Genomic DNA, 10,788 nt, shown 5'->3' with positions numbered 1-10,788 from the left:
ATAGCATATGGGTCAAATATGACCCCTCCTGTTACAGAAGTTACACTCTAGGATGAATCTCTCCATCAAAGATTATTCTTTGGAGAAATTCTTCTTCCTTCAAACTTCACCTTGGTAGGTCCAAATGGAATATGGAATTTTCTAGTGGGATCCAAGGACTCAGATGTCTAGGGAAGTGATGATTTCCTGTTAGCCTTTTTATCCAGGTTGATCACTGGTGCAGTGAACTCTTCTACCCTTAAGTTATCTCCTTGCTTATACAACATCTTATATTCAATAGAGGTTCAATCACCATAAGGTTTTTTAAGTTGAAGAGTTTGATTGATAGCAGTCGTTGCAAGAGGGATGAACTCTAAAGCCTATTTAACTCTTACGAGTTTAGCTGAAAGCTTATAGATCTCATTGTCCTTCCCATTAAGAAGTTTGTTGAGATTCATAACAGTGTCCTCCAGCTTGACTTTTCAGACTCTATCTCGTCCTTGGCACTATTTAGATCTCTAATTTGCTTAATTATATATTCCCACTGATCAAACATCTCTTCATATGCATTTTTTCTTCCAATACTGTTAGTGTTAACGCAGATTTTTGTTAACTAAAAATATAAGCCTTTTTGTAATAAATATTTCACAAAATTAATTATAGTATTAAATGAACACTAGAAAGTTTTTAACGTGGTTTTAAAGTTAACACTTCATAGTTCACGAGTCCATCTTATTAGGGATAATATTTGGAATACAGAGTACAATAATATTAGTAGTAATAATATCTTGCTTTTTCTCTCTGTAAATTGGTCGTCCATTTTACCCTGGATCCTGCCCCTATTTAGATGTGTATAGGGTGATGGTTATTACCTTGGGATCTATTCATTCATAAATGTTAATGAATAGTGGATATTTTTCACATTTTATTATTGTACATATTGGATAATTCTAAATTACCGTTTAACTGCTCTTTTATCATTATCCTTAAACGGTTATGCAGACTACCAGATGTTCCTCGCTAAGTATGAGTTGTCTTTCTTTACTATCTTTGTAAAAAAAATTCTAAGTATAGAGATACAATACTTCTCGCGATTCTCTTTTACCATTTTGGAAGGTATTAGTGAGGTGGTTACTTCAACGTATAAAGAACGAGATGAATAAATGTAATTTTTCTTTCTACATACAAATATGTGAATCAATTAGCTGAAAGCTCATTACGGACGAGTATGTGGGTTAATAAGTTGCAAGCTCTTATTCCTGAGTTTGTGGTCTAATGAGTTGCAAGCCCTTTCTGTACTCGTCTTGAGCAATTTTTATTATGTATTCTGTTCATTTTGAGATGGAATTATTGTCTCGCCAATCTTACTCGTTAATAGTTATTATTCTTATCTCACATTTGTTTAAGTGGCAACGAGTTTTAATATTTCTATCAACCGTAATTCCTAAGACAAGTTATTTAATATGCATTTAATAATGCAATGCTTAAGTTGATTAATATAGACAAGTTATTTAATAAGCATTTAATAATGCAATGCTTAAGTTGATTAATATTCTTTCTCTGGTACATCTGTCAGCTTCTGGTTGTTAGCCGAAATTAGGGTATAATAATTATCCCTAAAAAGTTCTTATTAATTAAAAAAGGACTTTTTAATTGTCTTTGAGGGTATTATTGTATTTTTTCCTTTTAAAATTTGCATGTTTTAATTTTGGTGGTTCAAAACTTTGAGGCAAATTATTTCTTCATTTAATGCTCCAATTGTTCTTTTCTCGTACAGTTACCATCTGTTTGATCAATTTTATTTTGATCAAACGGTTATCATCTTTTAGGTATAAATTTCAAACCTTTTATTATTTTTTCCATTTAGCCCAAGAAACCTTCAAGCTTCAAAAATTTCTCAACCAATATCTTCTATAAACTTGCATGACCTCTATGTCTTTCATATTTTTATTCGAGTTTCATCCGATTGCATCCCTCAACTTCAGAATCATCAAGACCCAAATTTTTTTTTTACATCAAAATTTCCACCCCGAAGCTCTTCAATACACAGAATCTCTCATCAAACCATTTAGTGACATTCTCTCTTGTTGCTTTTTCTTTCGTGCTTTCAATCTTAGTTTCTTGGTATATGTTTTGTTTTGTTTTTTTTTTTTGCATTATTTTATTGTTTAGGTGCACTGTATAAGAATGTTTGAGTAATTTAGGGCTAGAAAATTGAAGGTTATGTGATTCGTAGATTTTGGGTTTTGTTTGTGCTTTGTTTTTCTAGGAATTAAGGCACTATTATCTGTAATCATGTCCCAATTTAATCTTGAATTTATAATCCTATAATCTTTAAAATCAGACTGTCCTCTATTTCGTGCCATAAAATTTAAACCCATACTCAAAAAACCTCAAACCATACTTGAAATCAATGATGCAAAAATTGAAAACCACCTTATTGTTGGGTTTTGTGCCCTAAATAAAACTCATTTCAATATAATCAGATTGACTTATTAATAAAGATCAGAAATAAAATTTTATGTTGCATGGTTCACATGATTTATTTCATGATTATATGTATATAATGTATGAATTCTTTTTAAGTCCAGAACATATGAGTTTGTTAAAGATTATAGTGTTGTCAGCACAGTGGAATATAATCTTAATTATATGTTCAAAAGTTTATTCCCTGATTTGTCAGAACACTGGATTTAGACTGACATGGTATAATCAACGATAGGTATTCTTACACCTTGGAAAAGTGTTATGTCCTTTCCAGGACATTGACAAAGTTTACTAGTATCGGATGTATAGAGTATACATCGGAAGGGACCGATAATGAACTTTGATTAGATATATTAAAACTTACCATAATGTTCTTTGATTTGGGTAGGTTCGATCTCAAGAATGCTATACATGTTCTTTGATTTGTTAGTTAAGCCTACTTTTGGGTCAGGGTGATACGTACATTTTGGGAACATGATAGTATAATTGAGTGGGAGCGCTACCATAAATATGGAATCTATAACTTCTATAGGAACTTAGAAGTGAAACGGTGATATCCTTCGAGCTTGGCTAAACAGAAATAAATGGTGGAGATCTCATTTCACTTTCCTGAAATATCATTTATACGAAGCTAAATGTTTTGAGGATAAAATACATTGAAGGTGTAGCGGTAACAGTAGTGCCTTTTCAATGTAGATCATCTATTAGAGGGTCATTGATCACATTAGGGTTATAACAATGGATAACTAATGACGTGTCTATATCATGGAACATATAGAGCGTTCTATATGACTGAGAGTGCAATTCCAAGTTCTAAGTGTGGATTCAATGAGGAATTAATAAGTTAGGGAATTTACTTGGTAAATTCGATTCGACTTATTGGAAGCTCGGTTATATAGACCCATGGTCCCCATACTAGTTGAGACCATACTGCTTGTAAGACTCAGTTAATTGATTTTAATTAATCAATTATAATACTAAAAGTTAGACTATGTCTACTTTATGAATTTTCACTAAGCAAGGGCGAAATTGTAAAGAAAAGAGATTCTAGGTTTATTTATTGATTAAGAGATTTTATATGTCTAAATTAATAAATATATTAAATGGCAATATTATTTAATAATTATTTTCAAGTTATTAAATAATTAGAATTAGCATTTAAAAGGTTAAATTAGAAAATTGGCATTTTTGAGAAAATGGGAATGGAAAATAACAAAATGGGAAAGTTGCAAAGTGAGGCCCAATACGCTTTGTATGGCCGGCCACATGCATGAGAATTGACATTTGTAATTTCGATTATTTTAATGCCATACAATTCTAACCTAAACCTAGAGGGTTTTCTATAAATAGAAAGTGTTGGCTTCAGGAAACAAACAATTTACACAACCTTTGAACAATTAGTTTCTCTGAGATAGCCACACGCCTCTCTCTGTTTTCTTCTCTCTAAATTTCGAAATCTTTTAGTGAATGAGTAGTGCCCACACACATCAAGTGGTACCTCAATCATAGTATGTAAGACTATGGAAATTCTGCATCAAAGAAGGAGAAAAGAAGATCCAGATTCAGATCTTGATTATGCTCTGCTACAGAAAGGAATCAAGGGATAGAGATCTGAATGGAAGGAGTCATAATATTCCGCTGCACCCACTGTAAGGTTTTCTTAACTTTATATGTGTTTATTTTCATTGTTTTAGAATTCATATAAGGTTGTTAATCAAACATACTTGTTAGTAAATATAGATCCTCGTAAAATAATTTCCAACACTTATTAAGTCTGGTCACGAAGAAACTTCTAACCATTATAGATGATTCTTACAAGAGGTTATTAAGGTTAGACACCATTATTTGCGAGAAGCAGCTTGGCCTGAACCTTCAAATTTAGTTGATATCCCCTTAGTGAGGCCCATGTTTTTACCACCAATCAGTGTTGCATTTTCACCAGGTGACTTAAATTTTGAAATAATGGCTCAAAAGTTCACAAATTAAAGACCCCTCAGAACCCTACTGTCACTTTCAAGGCTGAACTGATAGCATCCAAGGACAGATCCATCGACCCTTATGTCGGGGATGTCCTGAGATCATGCGGTATCAAAATTGAGAAAGGTTGTCGCATTAGGTCTGTTGCCTAGGGGGAATTCAACTGTTATCCCCTTGAATGCCTGGTCTGAGATGAGGGTTGTAGCACCAGTGAGCCTTCCAGAATAGGTACTTGGAGCCTTGAGCACATAAGGCTTGGAGCCGTTCTTCCTCTCAAGGAATATCTCAAGGATTTCTATAACTACCTCGACATTTTTGCGTTTCAATTGACACGAAATTCCTACAGGATCCTCACCTGTTTAAAATCTCTATACCACATCCTAAAGTCGGAATGTCCAACCCCACTAGAGATTTTATATTTTTACTCTGTCAAGGCTTATCCCGCGAGGAAGCATGGAGCAGGAGGCTTTTATTATCTCGGGACAAACATAAATGATTATAAGATCATTATGAGGTTACCCAATAAAAAGGAGTTTAAAAAAGACTTCTTTTGGACCTCTGGTCTTTACCCAATAAAATATGTGGACCAATTAGCTGCAAGCTCTTTACTCACGAGTATGTGGGCCAATAAGTTGCAAGCTCTTATTCCTAAGTTTGTGGGTTAATGAGTTGCAAGCCCTTTGTGTACTCGTCTTGAAAATTTTTAATTATGTATTCTGTTCATTCTGAGATGGAATTATTGTCTCGCCAATCTTACTCATGAATAGTTATTATTCTTAACTCACATCTGTTGAAGTGGCAACGACTTTGAATATTTCTATCAGATTAATATTCTTTCACTGGTACATGTGTCAACTTCTGGTTGTTAGCCGAAATTAGGGTATAACAATTACCCCTTAAAAAGTACTTATTAATTAAAAAAAATGACCTTTTAAATGTCTTCGAGGGTATTATTGTATTTTTTCCTTTTAAAATTTGCATGCTTTATTTTTGGTGGTTCAAAACTATAAGACAGATCATTTCTTCATTTAATGCTCCAATTGTTCTTTTCTCGTGCAGTTACAATCTATTTGATCAGTTTTCTTTTGATCGAATGATTATCAACTTTTTGGTATAAATTTCAAACTTTCCATCATTTTTTCCATTTTAGCCCACGAAACCTTCCAGCTTCAAAAATTTCTCAACCAATATATTCTATAAACTTGCATGCCCTCTTTATCTTTCATATTTTTTCTTTGAGTTTCATCCGATTGCATCCCTCAACTTCAAAATCATCAAGACCCAGTTTTCTTTACGTCAAAATTTCCACCCCAAAGCTCTTCAATACCCAGAATCTCTCATCAAACTAGTAAGTGACATTCTCTCTTGTTGGTTTTCCTTTCGTGCTTTCAATTTTAGTTTCTTGGTATGTGTTTTTTTTTTTTTTTGCATTGTTCTATTATTTAGGTGAACTGTATATGAATGCTTGAGTAATTTAGGGCTAGAAAATTTAAGGTTATGTGATTCACAGATTTTGGGTTTTGTTTGTGCTTTGTTTTTCTAGGAATTAGGGCATTATTATCTGTAATCATGTGCCAATCTAACCTAGAATTTACAATCCTAGAATCCTTAGAATCAGACTGTCCCCTATTTCCTGCCATAAAATTTAAACCCAAACTCTAAAAACCTCAAACCATACTTGAAATTAATGATGGAAAAATTAGAAACCACCTAATTAAGTCTCGCCAGTAAGAAACTTCTAACCATTATAGGCGATTGTAACAAGAGGTTATTGAGGGTAGATGCCATTATTTGCGAGAAGCAGCTTGGCATGAACCTTCAAATTTAGGTTATATCCCCTTAGCGAGGCCCATGTTTTTACCACCAGTCATTGTTGCTTTTTCACCAGGTGACTTAAATTTTTAAATAATGGCTCAAAAGTTCACAAATCCAAGACCCCTCATAACCCTATTGTCACTTTCAAGGCTGAACTGATAGAATCCAAGGTTAGATCCATCAACCCTTATGTCGGGGATGTCCTGAGATCATGTGGCATCAAAACTAAGAAAGGTTGTCGCATTAGGTCTATTGCGTAGGGTGAATTCAGTTGTTATCCCCCTGAATGCCTGGTCTGAGATGAGGATTGTAGCACCAGTGAGCTTTCAAGGAGGCTTTTATTATCTTGGGACCCACATAAATGATTATAAGATCATTGTGAGGTTACCCAATAAAAAGGAGTTTAAAGATGACTTCTTTTGGACCTCTGGTCTTTACCCAATCATCATAATAAAATTTTGAATTATACGTAAGTAAGAACTCTTCTCAAATTCTTGGTTTTAAGTTTTCTTTTGAGAGTTTTTTTTATACTTTGCTAATTCTATTCTTTGCTGTGTTTCCAGCAATCACTAGGAGACCCATCCCCAGTCCAGAGATTGAGAAGAGGCATAGGATTCCTTTTGGCCTTCCTTATGGTCTGCGAGCGACTGAGTTTTTACTGCATGATAACAACTTGAAGGCATGCGCCCTTCTCAACAAAGATCAACTACAAATGACTTCACGATCCCTAAATTTTTAGACTGACATCAAGTTCTAGTGACTCTTGACGAGGAGGATCGAGACTATGTGGCTCACATCCGTTATTTAAGGAATGTGAGCCCTCGAGAAGCTGAAGATGAAGCCTCCCGAGGTAATAATTTTGGTGCTTTTGGATGGTCCCCAACTATTCTTAGGGCTGAGCAAACAACATTAGTTCAATTTAGAGATAGCCAATATAATTTCTATATTTGAAACTGGGTAGACCTCATCGCTCATTGTTTGATAGTTGGTACCCTAAACACCTCGTTCAGTTGCGCTATAATAGTTCTTATTTTGGGATCGCTAGTCAATACAACACTAACTTTAATGGGGCTGGATGTTCAGATTGGGACATGTCTCCACTTAATCCTTTTGACATTTTCATGATTACTGGCGCTAGGGAATTTAGTAATTATTATAGCACTACTTCCTCGTCTGATGATTATGGTAATACTCTTAAGTCAGAGATTAACTCACCATATTTTTGCTATTTTATTTGTACAAGTGTTGATGTCTCATTTATCGTCTCGCGGGAATGGACTTCTAAGATCTCTTGTGTAGCCCCTCTAGTTCTACCAAGAGAAGTAAGAAGCGTACGACTTTGTTAGAAACTACCAGACGATTAAGAAGTCTACTAACAAGAAATGTGCCTCGACTCAACTTGTAATCGAGAAAGAGAATACCCCAGACACTTCCTCGACACCTGCTGCTGCGAGCTCTGGTGAACAAGACTTAGGGTCTGTTCATCAGGTTAAATTCTTTGGATCTCAACCTGAAATGCTATTCTTGGAGGCCTCTTTTCCCTACCCACCTTTGCAGGTATTGTGGGCTCGTAAGTATGCTCGTAGTACGCTACCACTTGTTGGCGCCACTATAAGTACTTTCATAGGATGACTAGGAGCTGATCAACAGGGGAAACTTCCAAAGCTTGACGGCAAGGAGTATTGATCTCTTACATTCTGTTAGTCAATACATCTTCTTATATATATATATCCTTTTTTTTTTATATACCCTCTTTTTCATAGGCATGTCTTCTATCCTTCGTGGCTCAGCAAAGGGTCTTCCAGAGTGTTAACCAACTTAGCACCAAACTTTGCAAGTCTAACAAACAACGCAAATTCGTTGCAAAGCAATGGAATGACTATCAGCCGAAGATATTTCTGTTGAAGAAGAAGGCTGAGGAACAAGAGAAAGCTCATAAGGCTGAACTCAATGCTACCCAAACAAAGCCAAGGATCTCCTCAAGGCTAACCAGAAGGCCCAGGTAGCACTTGATGACGCTAACAAGAAACTTGAAGAAGCTAAGGCTGATGCTAAGGCTAGAGTAAACTTGATTGCCAAACGATCTATTTATCAAGCTTGAATGGAAAATCCTGATATGGAATTAAGCTTCTTCGGTGTTGGAGCCGACGAGATGCTTGATTTTTGTGAGCAAACAAAAAAGGATGAAGCCAAGGATACCGAAGAGGGGGAGGTTGATGAAGAAGAAGAACCCACTAAGTCTGCCACTATGTATACTTAGTTTTTATTATTTTAATTTACAAACAATGGTCATTAGGCCGAGATAATATTTTGCCCCATGTGGCATTTATGTAATATAAATTTTAACTTGCTTTGTTGGATGACAAACATAGCTATATTAATAAATTTTTTCTTATGTCATTTTACCTTGCTTTTCTCGAGTTGCCAACATTTATTTAATGTGTTTTTCCACAAAAAAACAATTTTCTCAATTTAGATTGGGATATATTTCAAGCTTACATGTTCTCACCTAATTAAATGCATTTTGGCATTTTCATGAACAGTTAATATTCTGTCATTTTGTATGCGAGCAATTAATATTCTGCCATATTATTGACGAGCAGTTAATATTTTGCCATGTTATTTGTAAGAAATTAATATTTTTTCATTATTATTAAGAGAAAACTTGAAATATTTTGAACAGTTATTTTGAAATTACTTTAAATATTTCTTGATTGCTCGTATGAATAGTTAATCTTCTATTCATACTTTAGCTTGCGTACTATTTTTCAAGACACACTATAAAATCTTATTTATGATACATGCTATAATATGCGAGCTGTTATGTATTCATATTGCACTTAGATTTATGTTGTTTTACGAGACAAATCTCATTTACAACTGCTATTTTAATTTTTTACTTTAAGGAAGGTTTTAAAAAAAAAATTAATTTTACGCTGTTCCAGACTAGCTTTTAATCAAACATCCTTTATTTTTTGTACTTTTTTCCAGGTCTCTTAGCTAAGCGAGCCTAGTTCTCTTTTGCATATACCTCTAGGTAGAATCTAGGTATTGTATATGCCCCTAAGTAATTCTAAAGAAATAAATTTTGTGATTACTTGAAATACTCCAAATATTTATTTAAAATAAAGTACAACAATTATAAAGATGAACCTTAATATTACAAAACAAATTACTGGTAATATAGCCGTAAATGTTCGCTGTTCTAGTAGTTTTTTATTAGCAAGCCATTAAGCCATGATAATTTGTAAACTCCAGTTCCAACTACAACTTCGATAACATACGAACCTTCCCAATTTAGGTTGAACACTCTTGCTACTGGATCTCACATATTCATAAACACATGCCTTAACACCAAATCTCCTACTTTGAAGAGTCTTTTTTGAACTCTTTTATTAAAGTACCTAGTGATATGGTGTTGATAGGCAGCATTGGTTATCTGTGATTCTGTGCATTTTTCTTCAAGCAGATCCAAGGAGATACTTATAAGTTCTTGGTTTTGTTCTCCATCTAACAGATTTTTGACAATAGGTGTCATCCATGTAGGGCTCGCATCTATCATGTTAATATTTTCCTTTTCACATATACTAGGCTCGTACAGTACCTCCACCAGGACCAAGTTCAATTTGTCGAGGTCAAATTAAGATGCCAATTTTGTCAAGGCATCTGCATTAGAGTTTTGTTCTCTTGGAATTCTATTTTAAAATAATCAAACTTCTCCAAGTTCTTTTGAACTTCCTCTAAATATATGGCCATTTTAAGCCGTTTTCTTGGTCTTCTCACAAGACTTGATTCACGATTAACTACGAATCACTGAAGCATTGGATGCTCTTGACTTCCAGTGTTACGGCTATCCTTAAACCTACTAACAAGGCTACATATTCTGCCTCAGTATTTGAAGTTTTTTGGCAACGCCACTATTACTCTTGCCCTCGACCCATTCTCATTTGAAGCTCCATCAACAAACATTTTCCATTTTTCCATATTATTTCATGTTCGAGAGTCTTCTCCTGAGTTAGTTTCTTTTATCAAAAACTTAGCTAAAGCCTAACCTTTGATTGAGTTCCTCAGTTGTAAGTAATTTTAAACTATCCTAATTCAATCGACCATTTAATCAATCTTCTCGATGCATTGGGATTTGACAATACTCGTTGCAATGGCTGATCTCTAAGGACTTTAATAGGGTGTGTTTAAAAATAAGGTCACAGTTTTTTAGATGTATGTATCAAGCAGAGTGCAAGTTTTTTGAACGGTGGGTATCTTGATTCTGCCCCAGTAATGTTTTACTTACATAGTAGATAGGTTGTTGATTCCTACCTTCTTCTCGCTTTCATGTTGCGCTTATGGCACTTTCTGAGATGGCCAAATAAAGGAACAATGTTTCTCTAGTAATTGGTTTGGCGAAAATTGGGTGTGTAGAAATATGTTTCTTTATTTCTTTGAATTCCTTCTCACACTCCTCATTCCTCTCAAATTTTTTATTACCTCACAAGATGTTAAAAAATGGGAGGCATTTATCAGTTGACTTCA

This window comes from Cannabis sativa, chromosome 3 (assembly GCF_029168945.1).
Source record: "Cannabis sativa cultivar Pink pepper isolate KNU-18-1 chromosome 3, ASM2916894v1, whole genome shotgun sequence".
In the NCBI taxonomy this organism is placed as follows: Eukaryota; Viridiplantae; Streptophyta; class Magnoliopsida; order Rosales; family Cannabaceae; genus Cannabis; species Cannabis sativa.
The sequence above is the reverse complement of the archived record's forward strand: the minus strand, read 5'-3'. Positions refer to the sequence as shown.